We start from the raw sequence: 17,401 nt of genomic DNA, 5'->3' as shown, positions 1-17,401 counted from the left end.
TAAGCTAGAGAAGAAAGAAAGCACTCGTGCCACTGTGAGATACTAATGCCTGATCCCAGATAGTGAATTATCAGCTTTCACAGGATTTTATTTTTTGGTTTGTGCTTTAGAGGGTTTTATTTGGTTTTAGAGGGTTTACTGCCATTTCTTTATGTTGAGTGTCTAAAAATAGATATGAATTTAAATGTTATCTAAACAGATTTTATATTTCCCTTAAAAAACAGAACCAACTGTTTATTGATTTTTGGGGTACAGTTTACATCCTGTGTCAAGGCATATCTTTATGAAACCAAACTAAACAGAAAAGAACTCAACGATATGGACATAGAGGGGGAAAACTCATTTGCTCTGTAGAAAAGCTGTAGCAGATGGGCTGAACAGAAAAACTAAGTCCCTACGTAAGTGAGGCAGGAATAATGGTAGTATTTAAGAGAACAACTCAGAGGTGTGGATTTGTACAGGGGGATCTACACTGTTGGGAAGAAGTGTAACTGGTGATTTTCCCACCTGCCCATAAGCTCCCCAAAATAATGATTCTGAGACTTGTGTATGATACATACCTAGGCCAGTAACTTTGGATCATTTCTGCTTGCTCATAACTCAAGTATCCCATTTAAAGTAGTCTAAGTCATTCCACATAACTAGCTACCTGGTCCTCAGGTTACCATCTCCAGGAGAATCTCCCCTTGTCTCAACCAATCCCAGAATTCATCTCTTTGTGCCAGAAGTCCCGTCTTCTAATCCTGCCTTAGCTCATTGGCCAATCAGCATCTTCTTGGTGATGAATATTTTTACACAGTACACAGGAAATCGTCTCTACAAAAGTGCACCGACTACTTTGCCCAGAATATTCCCGAGAATGAAGATGAAAGATTAGCCATGAATGTTTATTCCTTTCTTGTTCTCATTTAGTTTGAGAGAAAAAAACAGTGGTCTTAAAGTGCTCTTTCTTATGCAAAAAGTGTGACCTTGAGATTAAAAGTGTGTATCTTCTAACAAACACAAAAACTTCCTCCCTTGGGTAAAACTTTAATATCTCTTTTTTCTTTTCCACAATAAGAAAAATCAGTTGGCAAACATTGTATTTACATGCCATTGAATTTTAAAATGTTTTAAAAACTTTACAATTATATTTCATAAACATAAATAAAAATGTAAACAAGGCATTAAAAAAAATCAATGACATCATGAAGTTCACAGGCAAATGGATGGAACTAGAAAATATCCTCCTGAGTGAGGTAACCCAATAACAAAAGAACACACATGGTATGTACTCACTGATAAGTGGATATTAGCTCAAAAGTTCAGAATACCCAAGATACAATTCATAATCCACATGAAGCTCAAAAAGAAGGAAGACCAAAGGTGAATGCTTCAGACCTTCTTAGAAAATACTCCCAGAAGGAAATAAGGAGACAAAGTGTGGAGCAGAGGCTGAAGGAAAGGCTATCCAGTGACTGTCTCACACAGAGATGCATCCCATATACAGCCACCAATCCTAGTCAATATTGCGTGTGCCAAGAAGTGCATGCTGACAGGAGCCTGATATAGTTGTCTCCTGATATAGTTGTCCCTGCCAGAGCCTTACAAATACAGAGGCAGATGCTCACAGCCAAGCATTGAACTGGCAACAGGGTCCCCAATGGAGGAGTTAGCAAAAGAACTCAAATATAGCAAACAACCAGATCCAGCAGAACTCTCAGTACCTAAACCACCATCCCTGGAAAACACAGGGATGGACCTATGACTCCATCTACATAAGTAGCAGAGGATAGCCTTGTAGGGCATCAATGGGAGGATATTCCCTTGGTCCTGTCAAGACTTGATGCTCCAGGGTAGGAGAATGTGGGGGTGGGCGGTTGGGAGGGAGTGGATAGGTGTGTGAGGGAGCATCATCATAGAAACAGGAGGGAGCGTGGGGGTCAGATAGCAGGTTTCTGGAGAGGAAACTGGGATAATACATAAAATGTAAATTAAAAAGTGCAATTAAAGAAAAGAAATAAACTGATGATTAATTTAAAACAATATTAACAACAACAACAACAATAAAAAAGTTCTATGCCTGAAGAATAAAAAGTAAACATGGGGATTCTTGGCAAAAAGCAAAAACTACCCATGGTCCCCTTCTGCATCACTGACAATCAACTCCTTGGCCAGTTTTGTAGCTCCTGAGGCTTTTCTTTTAAACTTAAGGTCTTACTTAGAGTGTGTGGGTGTTTGAGGATGTCACGTGTTGTTTAAAATTATTTTACTTTAAGACTAAACTTCCTCAGTAGAGGTTAAATGGGGTGAGGAAGTTGCACCGCCTTTGTGTGCTGTCAGTGCTGTAATAAATATGGGAATCATTTCCCCACTACAATGAAATAATATGAACTTAAAGTCAAGTCCACAAAACCTTGTGTGTGTTTACTCATTGGCAAGCACACTGTGAACTACAGGTCTGGACTAATGCCATCCCATATTAAGGCAATTTTTATAGTAATACAATATTACAAGGACTGGATTTTACAAAGCTAACAATGTCAACTCAATTTGTGTTCAAAAACAGATTAGTCACCAGACAATGAAACATTGCCTGTGTTAAATGGCATGACTTTAGGATATCACAGCTCTCCTCTACCTAGCCATATTCTATCAGTTTTATGCTTCTGTCATTTTTCTGGTCAAAAACCACTGCTTCTCAATCACTGGACTCAGAACTGGCTCCAAATCTTCCACTTGTTACAGAGGTCTCTGGAATGTAATTCCAACCCACCTTTTGTCTTACACTCAAGTTCTGTGTCAGATCACATTTTTCCAGTAATGGCTGTTATGTGGTCTCAGATTCAAGCATACCTTGATCTGCCCCTTACAGAATGGCACTACTTTGTTCTGCAACAACTAGACCTTTATAAGGACATTTTCGAGTATGTCAGAGATAATATGGGATACCTTGGGTTAGATTGTAAAAAATACAACAAAATATAACAGCAGATGTAATTGTCATCTTGGCCTACAGCTAACTAAGCTCTTTTTCAACTCTGGCTGGCTCATTTAACTCAGCTGCTCTGGCCCAAACTCCCTTTCAAGCTGACTGATTCAAGCTGGCTTATCTTGGTTTCTCACTGAATTGCTCTGCTTTGCCTCAAACAAACTCTGATAATCTGTTCTAATATTCTGTGTCCTTTTTATTATCTGTCTAGTTTTGTATTCACTTGTGTATAGCTTGTTCTCCCTGCAACCTGCTTCTGTAAAACTGTCCTACTAAAAACTGCCTTTCAACTCCTCTAACTGGCTGCACAAACTGAATAAGGAACCCAGAGTCCACTAACTATGATACTGACTGAACTGACCTCAACTACATTCAACTGACTAACTCTGTGCTGCTCTTAAGTAGCCTCTCTTCCCTGTCCTTGTGAGAATTGGGTTATCTTATTTCTGACTCATTCTGTTAAATCTCGGAATCATCATTTTGTGTGCCCTCAATTAGATGTCATCTTCAAACGTGGCTGCTTCCTTCAACAAACTAACTTTATTTTAAGGTATATACTAAGGGCATGTTTTACTTGCATCCAGAGGAACTAAAGGTTTGTCTGTATTACAGTTAGAGAGATCAAAGATGTGTACCAAGGGCACGTCTGTATTCCAGCCCGATTACACAGATGTAAAAAGTATTTTGTGATACTTTGCCAGGGCAGCCATGTTGCTGGATTAAAATTCTTCTACATTAGAGGTCCATTGAGCCCAAGTGGAAAGATTATGTATGGAGAGACACTACTCAGATACAATGCAGTTTTGGCAAATAACCAGATTTTTCCTCTGATATATGAGTCATGAAACCTCTAGTTGATTGCACTTTTAGCTGCTAAGTTCCCTCTGATGTTCAGGTCTTCTTTCAGAAGAAGCTAAACCAATTGCTTTCCATTGTCCCTGCACAACTTTTTCAGGTATGGAATTTGTCTGTTTCATGAGACAGTTTTTGTGCCCCCTGCTTTAAAAAGGTACATTGTGAAGCCATAACTGAACAGTGTCCCTTTTTTGTTACAAATGCTTCAGGTCAAATTAGCTCAATTAGAAGCGAGAACACAAATATTGATCACCCTAAAAGAATGAACAGATCCTGGGTAATGGCACGGTCATAAAGTCCACTTGTGTGGGGTTTGTCATTCCATCTCACTGATATCTCATGGTTCACCACTTCTCAAGTCTTACTTCATTTTCTGTGTTAGTGCTTTTCCATGTAGGAGAGGCATTGTCTCAACCTTGCTGTGAGACAGCTGATTCTCTGATCTTGGGTATTTGTTTTGCCTTCTTTCCAAGAAAAGAGTGGGAAGGATAATAAGGAGGATTTCATTTGTGAGGAAGAACCAGTTTAAATGGGAAAGTAAATGTTTAAATAGAAAAGTAGAAATTCAGACTTCTTGGAGGCAGCAGCATGGCAGCTGAGGGAGGCTATGGCTTATGGCCTGTATAGTCACCAGACCTCCAAGTGCCAGCTGAGAGGTTGTTGGCAAGTGTCATAGCTCAAAACCTCTTGGGAGGATCTTGGGGTGTGGATTGAACATAATCTCTTGCAGAGAAAGTCTTCAGAATTGAAGGTAGAAATCACCTCTATTTTGGAATTTTAGATTGCTAGTTCTTGGTCTCCAGGAATAACACATCCCCACAGTGGATCAAGGCTGCCTTGTCCTTGAAGGGAGATCCCAAAGCTATAAGTCTCCTCTTCATTGGATTCCAGACCACAGGTGGTAAAGAATTAAGCACTGAGAATAGTCCATGTTCTTGATGGATAATGCCCTTAACCCTTCTCAACAGTCTCACACTGCTACTCTGCTTTTCATTAACCCTCCCATGAAGTTCTGGCCCAACATCATAAGACTACTACCTTCCTGCAGACTCCTGATGGGAAACCAATTGCAGGCATCGCCTTATAACCTCTCATGTCCCCCTACGTTCTATAATTAGCAGTCACTGCAATCCTGTTGGGGTTGATTGCAGCATAGCAATTTGTACTTGGTTTGACTCACTATTCATGGCATGACATCCTCCAACTCCAAGGGGGTGTGGCCAAATGGTACAAGCACCATTTGAGGCAAATATGAAAGATATGTTTTCTGCCTGATATCCTGCCTAGCAGGCAGACAATGAAGGTTTGATCAAGAATATTTCCAGTAACATCAGGGAGTATCCCCTACCAGAAACCTTCAGTTGCTTTAGCACTGTACTTCCGAACCTTACAATGGGCAGATTTCTAAGACAAGAAGCTGAAACAGAGCTAAGAACGGGGAGTAGATGAGTGAATGTGTATCACTGACATGAGTGTAAGCATGTCAAGGGTCAATGCTTCAGTAGATGAGTGAATGTGTATCACTGACATGAGTGTAAGCATGTCAAGGATCAATGCTTCAAGCCCATGAGAATAACAGGGTCTTCCCTGGTTCAGGCCCAGAGGATTGACAAGATCTTTCCTGGTACAAGTATAGATGCTGTGTGCAGAAAGCATCAACAGCCGCTTCCTACTTCCTATTCAGCATGACTGTAGCCTGAGATTACCCCCCTACAGAGACTTCCTACTGAGATTAAATAACCCCCTCCTCTTCATTCCTCATATGCCAAAAGTAAGTTTATAAACACTGAGTTTCTGGGCTGCTAGTACATCTCCATCTGCAGCTGAATGTCTTGCAGGCTATGACTAGAGTGAATTTCCCTTCCTGCCATGGCAGTCAAGCCCTAGAGGCTAGCCCCTAGCAAGTTCTCTACTTGAGGCAGAAGACTTAGGCACCATGAACCTCAAGAGAGCTGTTCTCCAAAACTCTTTGAGGCAGTCTTTCCTCTCTTATCTTCTGAAGGCTAGACCCCTGGCCAGGAGCAGCTGAGAGCTGAACTTTGAAGTCTTTTATCTCATCCAAACAGTGCTCGGAGGAGACTACTTCCTGACTTCCTGAACGTGCATGCCTGCAAATAAGGTTAAACAGCAAAAAGGAAAAATCAGAGAAGGGCTGTTAAACTTAGGAGAGAGGCAAAATACTGAGACTGTAAAAAGTTCCAAGTGGACTCTAAACCCCTACTTCCTGCCTTTCCTGAGGTGTTAGGGAAATATGCACTTAGCTAAGAAATTGGAGTTCCATTAGTGTACCATTGCTACAACAATGCAAGGATCACCTTTATACCCAGAGCCTTTGCTCCAGTCTTCTCTAGAAGCAGTCCTTCTGTTGTCCCTGGCAATGTGATATTAGAGCAACAATCAGATCTTTGTCTCTGTGGGCACAGCTTGTTTCCTGCTCCATCACTCTTGGAGCACTTCCTATCAATTTTTTCTAGTCAAGTTTTTCCCACTTCATTTCTGGGAACACCACTAACAGCTTGGCCTTCTGAGGCATTCTGTCACATGGAGTCAACTACCAGCTTCTTGCTCAGGGCCTGAGTCTAATTAGCTCCAGAAGGCCCTCTAATGGGGTGCCAGTATCAGGCCATTAGGAAGCTCCATGTTAGGCAGTCCTCCCTATCCTTTTCATAAACAGACACTGGCTATTCTAGTCTTTATGGTGCTGTGATAAAACACGATGACCAAAAAAACTTAGAGGATGGGATTGCTTATTTCTCTTCACTCCCAAGTCATAATTCATCACTGGGGGACAGCAGGCAGGACAGTAGCTGAAGCAGGGACTTGAGACAGAAACCATGGAAGAAACACTGCTTGTTTGCTCACGGGTTCATGCTTTGTTAGCTTTTTTATACCTCCTGCCCAGGGAATTGTGCAGAAAACCAAGTGCTGGACACCCCTACATCAATTAACACTCAAGTTACATGCCCCCTCAGACATGTGCACAGGCCAATTCAATCTACACAATCTCTCAGTCAAGGTTCCCTTCTCAAGTGACTCCTGGCTGTTTCAAGGTGATAGTTAAAACTAACTCTATCTAGAGCACCAGTATCATATTTAAAGTAGCCTATTTTGTTTTCCTGGAACAAGGTATTCCATCAAGATGTCTTACATCTTGTATAACAGGCCATACATACATTATCCTATATGTGTGTTAGAATTCCTTAAAAGGGGAAAAAACTGCACACACACACAAAACAAATGAAAAGGGAACAGACTTAGTCAATATTCACTGGAAGTGTGCTCTTGATTATATAGTTTTATTATGGTATAGAGTGTTAGACCCGAAATAGATAAAATTTGGGAAGGCTGTTGGGAAAGGATATTAAATAAATGTAAAGCAGAGCCCCATCATAGCTTACCATGTTGCTGCTCCTTCTCAGTAACGAACTTTGGTGCAGATGGCTAAATTAGTAGTTACTTATTGCCAAAGCCTTGGAGAATCAATACAACACATAAGGATTAGACCCCCAGATTTTTGACACTTTTCTCATATTTAATAACTTCTCATCATTTTTCTGCATGGAGTGTTTGCTACTGTGAAGCCTTTTTTTTTTTGCCCAGCACTGAGAATATTGAGTAAAGACTTTCATGCCTTGTATCTTTCTTCCTAGGACTTTGTTCATGTACAGTGTCTAAAATACATCTAAGAGTTTAATCTTAATAGTCAATGGTGAAAGGAACTAAAGAGAGCCAGAAGCTGGTGGAAAAGATTCCTGAAAAGAAGCTGTGTGTACAAAGGCTGCCTGATTAAAACTTCAGAGATAGAGAAATGGAGAGAGACAAAGCAAGATAGAATGAGGGGGAGGAGGGAGGGAGGGAGGGAGGGAGAGAGAGAGAGAGAGAGAGAGAGAGAGAGAGAGAGAGAGACAGAGAGACAGAGAGGCAGAGAGAGAGAGAATAGTATTATAATCATATACGTTTTTAAGCCACAGTACACATTTTCTATTTTAGTTCATCTCCATTTTGTTTTCTACTTTTTTTCCTTTTCAATCTTGGTCTCATACCTCCTCCTTCATTTCCTGTCCCCTACCTTTCCTTTTCCCAGATCATTCTTGTGTATAACTATTATGAGCTGACACAGCATTTCACCAATTTGAAGTTTTGACTTGAAGAGTGTCATGTCTCCAGATTTCTCCTTTCATAGCTATTTCCCTAGTTAACATATGAATATGTACATTACAAAATGATAGGAGCAAAACAGTTTTCTTGGCACCAGTTGTAAATAGTATTGTGAGTCTTCTGGATTCTGTTAAGTTGTGCCTGCCTGCCATCTTTCTCATAACATGTCCCACAATGTGTCATGGTAACTGCCACCTGCAACACATTCTACGAAAAGCACATGAGCCTTTGGCCTGTCTGTTTTCTCTCACAATTAATTCCATTGTTATTTCACTCTGGACATGATTACCCTTGGAAATCCTTTGAGCTTTCTGATGAAATGTGTTCAATAATTTTAAGGCACAGCTAGCAATTACATTCTCTGAGACAGTGTTCCTCTATTTATATTGTGAAGTATCAAACTCATCTATTTTAAAAAGTAGATCTGCAGGAAATAAATATTTTGATGTATTTTGACTTTATATTTCTTTAAGCTTTGCTCATCATGCCTAGGTGGCATTAATGCCATTGACAGGGAGGGTGTGCATGCGACATAGAGGTCTCACTGCCCATCAGCTAGCTTGACATGAACTTGAATGAAGTGCAAGCAAGAGCTATGAAAGCACTGTTGAGAAAATTCAACCCAGCCTCATCAGATAGGCAACAGAGGTAACGACGACTCTCAGGCAGTCCTATAAGAAGTAAAATTTGTCAGAGAAGCTAGTCTGTTATATGTCCAACTGTTGCATGTAATGTCATGCATAGGAGCAAGTCACCTGAGGCAATTCGGTGTGACTCAGCCACAGCCTGAGGACAATTATAGTTCAATTTTTGGAAATCTGCTTTCTGACATAGCTGTGATCTATGCCCAGTCTGAACCCCAGAGACTCAGTAGAAACCCTGACAATTTGGATTAACCTACTTCCACATAACGAATATTCCTTCCACCCCAATATATTTGTCATTGAGAACATTTCAAACATCCTTTAAAAGAACACATTTGATGCTTTAAAAATCATCTGTCCTGCATTTGTCGAACAGGTTTTCAAATGAAGTCTTCCACTTTATCAACAAATGAGCTCAGGGCCCTTGTGGACATCTGAAGACAGATTTCAAGCAAGTACTTCAATGCTTTCTGAAGAAAAGAGGTTTTTCAGGCAGTGAAGCAGTGGTATAAAGGTTTCCTTTGCCACTTCAAAACTCGAGCATTTTCTTGAATGTTGACCTTGCTAGAAAGAAGACAGAATTAAAGATGGAAGGATGCAAGTGACAAGAAGAAATTTCGTATTATCTCTTTTTTATTCTTAATCATTTTATTTGTTTACAATTCAAATGTTAGCCCTCTTCCCTGTCTCCCTTCCATTAATTCCCCACCCCATCTTTCTTCCATTTGCCTCTAAGAGGGTGCTTCACCACCTACCCTCCCACCCACTCTCTCCTGACCTCTCTAGCATCAATCACCCTTCTCCAGGAGCATAAACCTTTCACAGGACCAAGTACCTCTTTTCTCACTGATGTAGTATCTCTTAAGGGATGTATATTACTTTAAAAAATGATGACTTGTAATTTGACATCAAGGCTATTTCTCAGGTGTAGCACAGTTGAAATCCACGGCTGACAGCAGCAGTTCTGAACTCAGGGAAGTAGCAGAAGACCACGGAGACCACGCACTTCTCCGGTAACTGACAGAACACGGAATGTGCTCACATAACCCATGGAAATTGAGGGTGAAAAAAAGACATTATTGTCATCTCATTGACTCTAATTTCCTCCAAAGCACTCCAAGGACACTTGTCAAAACCCATTAGCTGAAAGATGCTAAAATTTCCAGGACTGAGATATTAAAAACCATTTCATTAATTGGTTAAAGTCAATGCCAAAAGCTGCTTTGAATTGTAGTTTACTAGTGACTGTATATTTCTATGGAAAGCTTAAATAATGGGTAAGAAGTTAAGGAGACATGAATGCTTGTATTTATTCTTTTGTTGTCTGAGAAGTTTGTGTATAACTGAAATGTGTATTGATCAAGTCCACTGTCCATTAACTCCTCTGCATTTCTTCCCCAACGCCTACCACTATTCTCTTCCAATTTTCTGTGTTTGTTTTGTTAAAACTGTAAACCTACTGAGTTCATATATGCTGTCATTACTGTGTAGATCTGCAGCCGTATATTAGATCATAGATAACCTCTCAGGGGCTAAATTCTTGCAGACAACTGATTCTCCCTTCCCCTGCATCCACAGCTGCTTGAGATAGGCATGGCATTTCAGGATTGCCACTGTCCTCCATTCTGGGATTTTTGTTTGGCTTGTTCTTGTTTAAGTCTTGTGTTTGCTGCCATGTCAAATGTCCTCTCATGTTGTGAAAACACTGCTTTACTGTAATCATTCATTAGATTTGGCTTTTACTATTTTTCTGCCTCCTCTTTCTCAAGCCTTAACTCTTGAGTGTAGAACGTATAATGTCTGACTTAGGGCTGAATAGGCCACAATCTTTTATTTCCCTTACCTGGGTCAGTTGTGTTTCTCTATGTTGGTCACCATGTACTGCAAAAAGGAACTTTTCTGGTTAATATTGAAATATAATTTAATAGTATAAATATAAGAAAAAGTTATTAGGAGTTGTATTCATATTGTATCCATCTAGCAGTTCTTTCCATGGTGTTATGATCTAGCTAACTATGGGTTTTTTGTTTCATTAATGGTGTAGGTGAGAGCTCTGACTTGTAGATCATTTAAAGCCACAGCAGTGGCCTTAAAACCAATCAGAAAATGGTTGGTTACTCCCCTAACAATTCTGCCACTACTGTACCAGTTTGTATACCTTTTTAGGCCTTCTGTTATTCATGGCTTTCAGAATTCCCAGCTGGGAAAAACTATTAATTACATGCACAGTGCTTTCTAACATCATGAAAGCCAGGCGACAGGGATAAATCAGTAGCAATTTCAATCTTTCTGTGTTCTATGATGTAAACGTGTGGTGTGTCTAAAAATAGAAAGTTATTGAGGGTAACCAAGAGGAATAGCAATAGACTGTAATAGTGAGGATAGGTCTAGGAGTCCCCATTGATACCAAAGACAAATTTTCTTCAAAATAGGTAACCAGTACCGGGCACTGCACTTTTATTGCCTATGATGTCTAGGAGAGGCATTCTCCTTATTATTGCTATATTCACAATAGGGTAATTAAAATGTGATAATTCACACAAAAAATATTCAGGTGCTAAGAAAAATGAAGTTATGAAAGTTCTATGGATAGAACCTGGGAATATTATATCCTGAGGGAGGTCTCCCAGATTTAGAAAAAACCAAATGTTGCATGCTTTTTTGTGTGTGGATCTGCTTTGAACCTTTAAATTTGTATGTGTTTAAATTGGAATCTCCACAGAAGGCAGAAAAACAGTAAAGGGACCTTCTAGATGGAGGTGGGTTGGAGTTGGAGGCCTTATGGTAGTTGGTGGAGAGCCTCAAAGAGGGTAAGTAGAACCATAGGAAGTATGAAGGAGAGAATGGCAAATAACAGAGCAAGAAGGACAAGGAAGGGTACAGATGGCAGGACAGGGTAGATAAATGAGTATGGGAATGGATAGCTAACACTCTAGACCTTAGAAAACACCATCGAGATACATATGTTTATAAAGTAATGGGGAACCTTTTCAGCTGCTGGATTGTTTAAATCTCTCCATTGGTGTTTCACAGTACCAGGCTTTCCCATGGTAGCAGCATTATCCCTCTAAACAAACAAGTTACAACTTGTAATGATGATGTTGGGGAAAGTACTGTACAGGTATGTGTGCAGTCTAGGGTTGATGTTGGGTGTCTTTCTTGTTGTTTTTTTTTTGTTTTTGTTTTTGTTTTTGTTTTCGGAGCTGGGGACCGAACCCAGGGCCTTGCGGTTGCTAGGCAAGGGCTCTACCACTGAGCCAAATCCCCAACCCCGCTGGGTGTCTTTCTTGATTGCTCTTTATCTTGTGTTTTTTAATGCTGGATCTCTCATTAGCCTGCATCTTGCTAAATTGGCTAGACTGTCTAAGCAGCAAGTGCCAGAGAGCCTCCTGTCCCTGACTTCCTGTAGCAGATAAACGATGCTAACTAACTCTTGTTTACGTGAGTGTTGGAGATCCACTCCAAGAATCAATTCTCAACTCTGGCTTATTCAACTGATTGAAAATATTTGGTACTAATGATTTCCAGTTTGAAATATCTGTTCATTAGCTGCATGAGTTGAATTTCTTTTGATTGTGCTTTCATGAACTTTTTCTCTGGTCTCTCCTCCTTAACATTATACTTTTGCCATTGTGATGATCTTATTAATACAAAGAGATAGTTTAGACAGGATTTCTTTGTGTAGTTTAGTTTGGATTCAAACTCATTATCCTCCTTCAGCTTTCTTAGTGTTGAGGTTGGAGGCACTTGTCAATGTGCAAAGCTTCTTTAACTTTGTTTGCTTAATTCATTTTATCTTCTGAGTGTACCCCATCCCTTCTCTCCTCCCAGTAACATCCTGCCACCACCTCCCAGCTCTTTTCTCCCTTCCCCTTCTACTCAGTGAATCAAACTGTCCTGGCACATCAAGTCTCAGAAGAACAAGTGCATCCTCTCCCAATGAGGCCAGGGAAGGCGCTCAGCTAGAGGGAAGAGATCCAAAGGCAGGCAGCAGAGTCAGACAGTCCTACTCCAATTGCTGGGAGACCCACATAAAGACCAAGCTGCGCATCCGCTATTTATATGTAGGGCACCTATCCAGCCCATGTGTGCTTCTTTGGTTGGTGTTTCAGTCTCTGTGAGCCCTCATGGCCTACATTAGTCTTCTTCCTTAATCCAGCTTCCTTAATCCTTCCCAAGTCCTTCACAAGACTCCGTGACCTCTGTCTATTATTTGGCTGTGGGTCTCTGCATCTGTTTCCATCAGCTTCTGGATGAAGTCTCTCAGAAGACAGTTAGACTAGGGTCCTCAATGTAAGCATAGCATAGTATCATTAATAGTGTCAAGCGTTGGCTCTTTTCCATGGAATGGGGCAGTCATTGGCTGGCCATTACTTCAATCTCTACTCACTCTTAATCTCTGCATCTTGAAGGCTGGGCAAATTTTGGGTCCTAGTTTCTGACATAGTCCTGTCTAGTTTTATCTACCTGAGTGTCTTCACTACTATGCTCTCCTCTCTCCAGCCAACACCCACCCAACTCACATGTTCTCTGTGACTGTCAAACTCAAAACACCCAGAGTCGACATTAGGACCTTTTGACTTTTTTTGGAGGGGGCTTAATTGGCTACTTTTATTTACATTTCAAATATTATCCCCTTTCTCAGTTTCCTGTCCATAAACTCTCTCTCCCATCCCCCTTCCCCTTCTTCTATGAGGGTGTTCCTCCTCCCCAAACACCCAAGCCTTCCTGCCTCCCCACCTTGACATTCCCTTACACTGGGGAGTCCAGTCTTGGCAGGACCAAGGGCTTCTCCTCCCATTGGTGCCCAACAAGGCTACATATGCAGCTGGAACCATGGGTCAGTCCATGTATACTCTTTTTTTTTTGGTTCCTTTTTTTGGAGCTGGGGACCGAACCCAGGGCCTTGCGCTTCCTAGGCAAGCACTCTACCACTGAGCTAAATCCCCAAACCCCCATGTATACTCTTTGGGTAGTGGTTTAGTCCCTGGGAGCTCTGGTTGGTTGATGTTGTTTTTATGGAGTTGCAAGCTCCTTCAGCTCCTTCAGCTCCTTCAATCCTTTCTCTAACTCCTCCAATAGGGACACAGTTTCTCAGTTCAATGGTTTGCTGCTAGCATTCACCTCTGTATTTGTCATGCTCTGGCAGAGTCTCTCAGGAGACAGCTATATCAGGCTCCTGTCAGCATGCACTTCTTGGCACCAGCAATATTATCTCCACAAAACTCTTTATTCATGAATTCTTTCCCATATTTCCAAGTGACATCTTTGTTCTCTCATCGCTTACACTAAACTTCTGCTACCAAAACCTGTTTTTCTGTCATATTCACTTATAATAAATGAACAATGCAGATATCATTAACACTGAGATTCAAAATGCAACCACAGCTTACCTTATCTGCAATTGCAGCCTGTGGGTGTGTCAGTGAGAAATGTCCCCATTGGCTCATCCATTTGAACACTGGGTTTCCAGTTGGTGGCACCAACTGAAAAGGTTGTATAACCTTAAGGAGACAGAACCTTGTTGGAAGAAGTTTATCATTGGTGAGAGATTTGAAGTTTTATAGTTTTGTCTTGTTTCTTGTTGACCCCCTTCCTCCCTTCCTTCTTCCTTCCTCCCTCCATCTCCTCGCTCCATTGCCTCCCTCCATCAGCATTTTGCTCCTACTACTGTGGGAAGTCTTTTGGCTATGAGGGAGCCATAAGCTAAAATAAAGCCTTTCTTCTGTAAGGTGCTTTTGTTTGGAGTGTTTTATCACAGCAACTGAAAAATCACTAAGACACTGCAATTGTATGGACCATTGCTTTGCTGCCAGCTTTCATGTTACTGTTTTTAAATTTATTTATTATATTTATTAATAATTATTAATATTTATCATGACTTGGCAATAAGAAACACTCTTCACTAGTAGAGTCTATAAGCAGATACACAGAAAAGACACCTGATATTTGACAAAAGTGCAAAAGCAGCCCAGGGTTAAAATCATTTTCTTGACAAAGAGTACAGGAACAAGTTACTAATTTAAATTTTTATCACTCTTCATGTGTATGTGTGTGATGTTTGTCTGCGTGGGGGATGAACCTGTGAAGTGATGAGTGTGGAGATCAGAGGACAACCTTGGGAGTTTGTTCTCTCCTTTCACTGGGATTGAACCTCGGATGCCAAGTCTACATGACAAGTGCTTTTGCCCACTGAGCCCCCTAGCAGGTACTTGCTAAGACATTTTAATAGCACATAAAGTTAGTTATTGTCACTGTCACCAGAAAATTTATGTGCCTACTACAGTGGGCTAAATGAAATACCAGTCTGATCAAGTCCTGGTGAGGAACTTGAGTGCCTGAAACTGCGCATGCTACTGGTGGGAATGGAAATAGTAAAACTGACACTAGGAGGTAGCTGGGCAGTTCCTGGTAATGTTGCTTATATACCGCAGCATGGCCCATCATTTCCATTGCTAGGACACAGGCTTATGCAAACTTCCATGTGCTTCTAACTGCCTTAAATTGAAAGCCCAGATCCATCATGGATAGGGAAAGAATTAGAGCATGTCCAAACAATGAAACATTATGTGCAATAACATAAATTATCTATTTATAAATGTATATTGGTCAAGGTTATCTAGAGTAGCCAAACTTACAGACTGAATCAGTTTTGTTCTCCTATACATATGAATGCAAAGGCCAAGAATCCAGAAGTTGACAAGGCTGGTTGTCTCAGGTCTTCAGTAGACACTGGAATTTGAAGGAGGAGGAGGAGGAGGAGGAGGAGGAGAAGGAGGAGGAGGAAGAGGAGGAGAAGGAGGAGGAGGAGGTTCTAATGCCAGTGAAGGAATGTATTTGCTGGCAAAGTGAGAACAAACAGGCAAAGAGCAAAGCTTCTCCTTCCATGTCCTTATACTGGCTCTCAGCAGAAGGGGTAGCCCAGATTAAAGGTGTGTCATCCCACCTCAAGATTTGGCTTAAAGGCACTTGCCTTGCTAACTCAAATATCCAGAGTAGAAATAGATCTTCCTACTTTAAATTAAGCAAAAAAAAAAAATCTTCTGGGTGCCCTCCATTTTGGGGTTATAGTTCCAGATGAGGTCAAATTGGCAATCAAGAATATCAAACAAAACAAGTTACATGAATAATGCTCAAAACAATTTTGTTAAATGAAAATAAGCAAAGTCAAAACTTGCTATTGTAAGGATGAAAGCAGACAAAGTAGACTGTTCAGAAGAGAAGTGAGCAATACATCAGTCATCATTCCCTTCCCATTTCCAGCTTTTCTGGCAGCTTTGAAAGAACACAGTGATGGTTGGCTCATGACAAATGTCTGAAAAAGAGTGAAACTTTGTGCTTTCTTTGAGAAATTACAACAGTGAGTTTGTTTGCCCCCCGCCCCCCTTGTCCCCAATAATGAGCAAACTCATCTGCAGAACACTGGGACAACTCAGGAGCACACCAAGCCTGGTAAACACCAGATGCTTCATTCTGAAAACTAGAAAGAGCAAATGGTCCTGCCACTTCCTGTTCATTTCTGCACGTTAAGTGCCTCACGAGCATCTTCCCACAGAGGCGGCTAACATTCTGCTCTTCCTGATGCCACTTTTTACTGTATCATCTGCCAGACCAGTGAGCAAGTGACATATTGTATCAACTGACTCACGGCATTCTTGGCAGTATGAGCTATTTCAAATGTGTCAACACTGAAGAGTCCTCCCTCCATGAAGTATATGGCCTAGAAGGGGCAGTTAGGACATTAACCTTTAGATGTTGAAATGTGAAACCGTCGTTTAAGAGATGCCCAGATTCAGCTGATTGCTCAATGGTGCTGAGCCTCTTTATGCTTATTTGTCACACAGTGTCCTGCTCCATGGTTTCCCTCAGTTCTCTGTTTGACACTGCCTTCTAAAGTGACTTCTCCCATAGGTCAGTGGGTAGTAGCTGTCAGTCATTCTCCATTAACAAAGGCTTCCCTCCCATATGATTTCAGATCATGGTTTTATGTTTTATTATTTCCCTTCACTGAAACGCCATCAGTGTATTGGTGGGATGTTTTGGTTATAGTTAAATCACCAGGAATTAGAACATCCATAAATACAACTGGTAAGTCAAATTTTGTTAAATAATGGGGTTGTAATAAACTATGTATTTTAGCATTTAGCTCCATCTTGTATGGTATTTATTGAATGCTGTTTCCATTCACATTTTAGGTGAGAAATCTGGGCCCATGAATCCTGGTACGTGAGCTATTTCAAGCACAAATGATCCCAGCTTTTGTTGTTATTGATGAATTTTGATTTTTAGTTTAGCTATTGTACGTTATCTCTCACTGAGTAGGACTCTTGGTATCACTCCAGGGCTAACTAAATACTAGATACTGACCAGCATGATGTCTATCTGGGTAGTACTAAATTCTCTACGTTTTATTTTTTACTAGATTATTTCTCTTTACTCTTATTTCACCCTTTACTAGAAACTGTTCAAATTAACTTTGAAATCAAAATGTTCCTAATCATGTTAAGAAGTTAACATTGATTTAATATGGACCAGAAGTGTCTATTGTGGACATACTCATGGCATGTACAAAAGGTTAGCTGGAGTCTACAAAAGGAAACCCAATCCTCATATTATTATCAATCCAAGTATCTATGGTTAGCTGGGTCTCATGTCCTAGGAGAGACCCTACTAGTATCATACTGCTAAATTGTCATAGTGTTAAACCAATTCCTAATGACTTATCATTATGCATAGGTCAATGTGTCTCTCAATCCTCATCTGAGAAACTTCT

General features: G+C 40.7%; 1 long non-coding RNA gene across 1 annotated transcript in view; it reads left to right on the top strand.

Moving 5' to 3' along the window:
- The window catches only part of LOC108350991 (uncharacterized), a 186,940-nt gene that overhangs the window by 82,549 nt on the left and 86,990 nt on the right, over nucleotides 1–17,401 (top strand). The window contains exon 5 of the long non-coding RNA XR_001837981.3: nucleotides 16,824–16,850. This is a non-coding gene — a long non-coding RNA (uncharacterized LOC108350991). The remainder of the gene's footprint in view (nucleotides 1–16,823; nucleotides 16,851–17,401) is intronic.

This window comes from Rattus norvegicus, chromosome 5 (assembly GCF_036323735.1).
Source record: "Rattus norvegicus strain BN/NHsdMcwi chromosome 5, GRCr8, whole genome shotgun sequence".
NCBI classification, from domain to species: Eukaryota; Metazoa; Chordata; class Mammalia; order Rodentia; family Muridae; genus Rattus; species Rattus norvegicus.
Note: the sequence above shows the minus strand (reverse complement) of the source record. Positions and strands in the feature narration are given on the sequence as shown.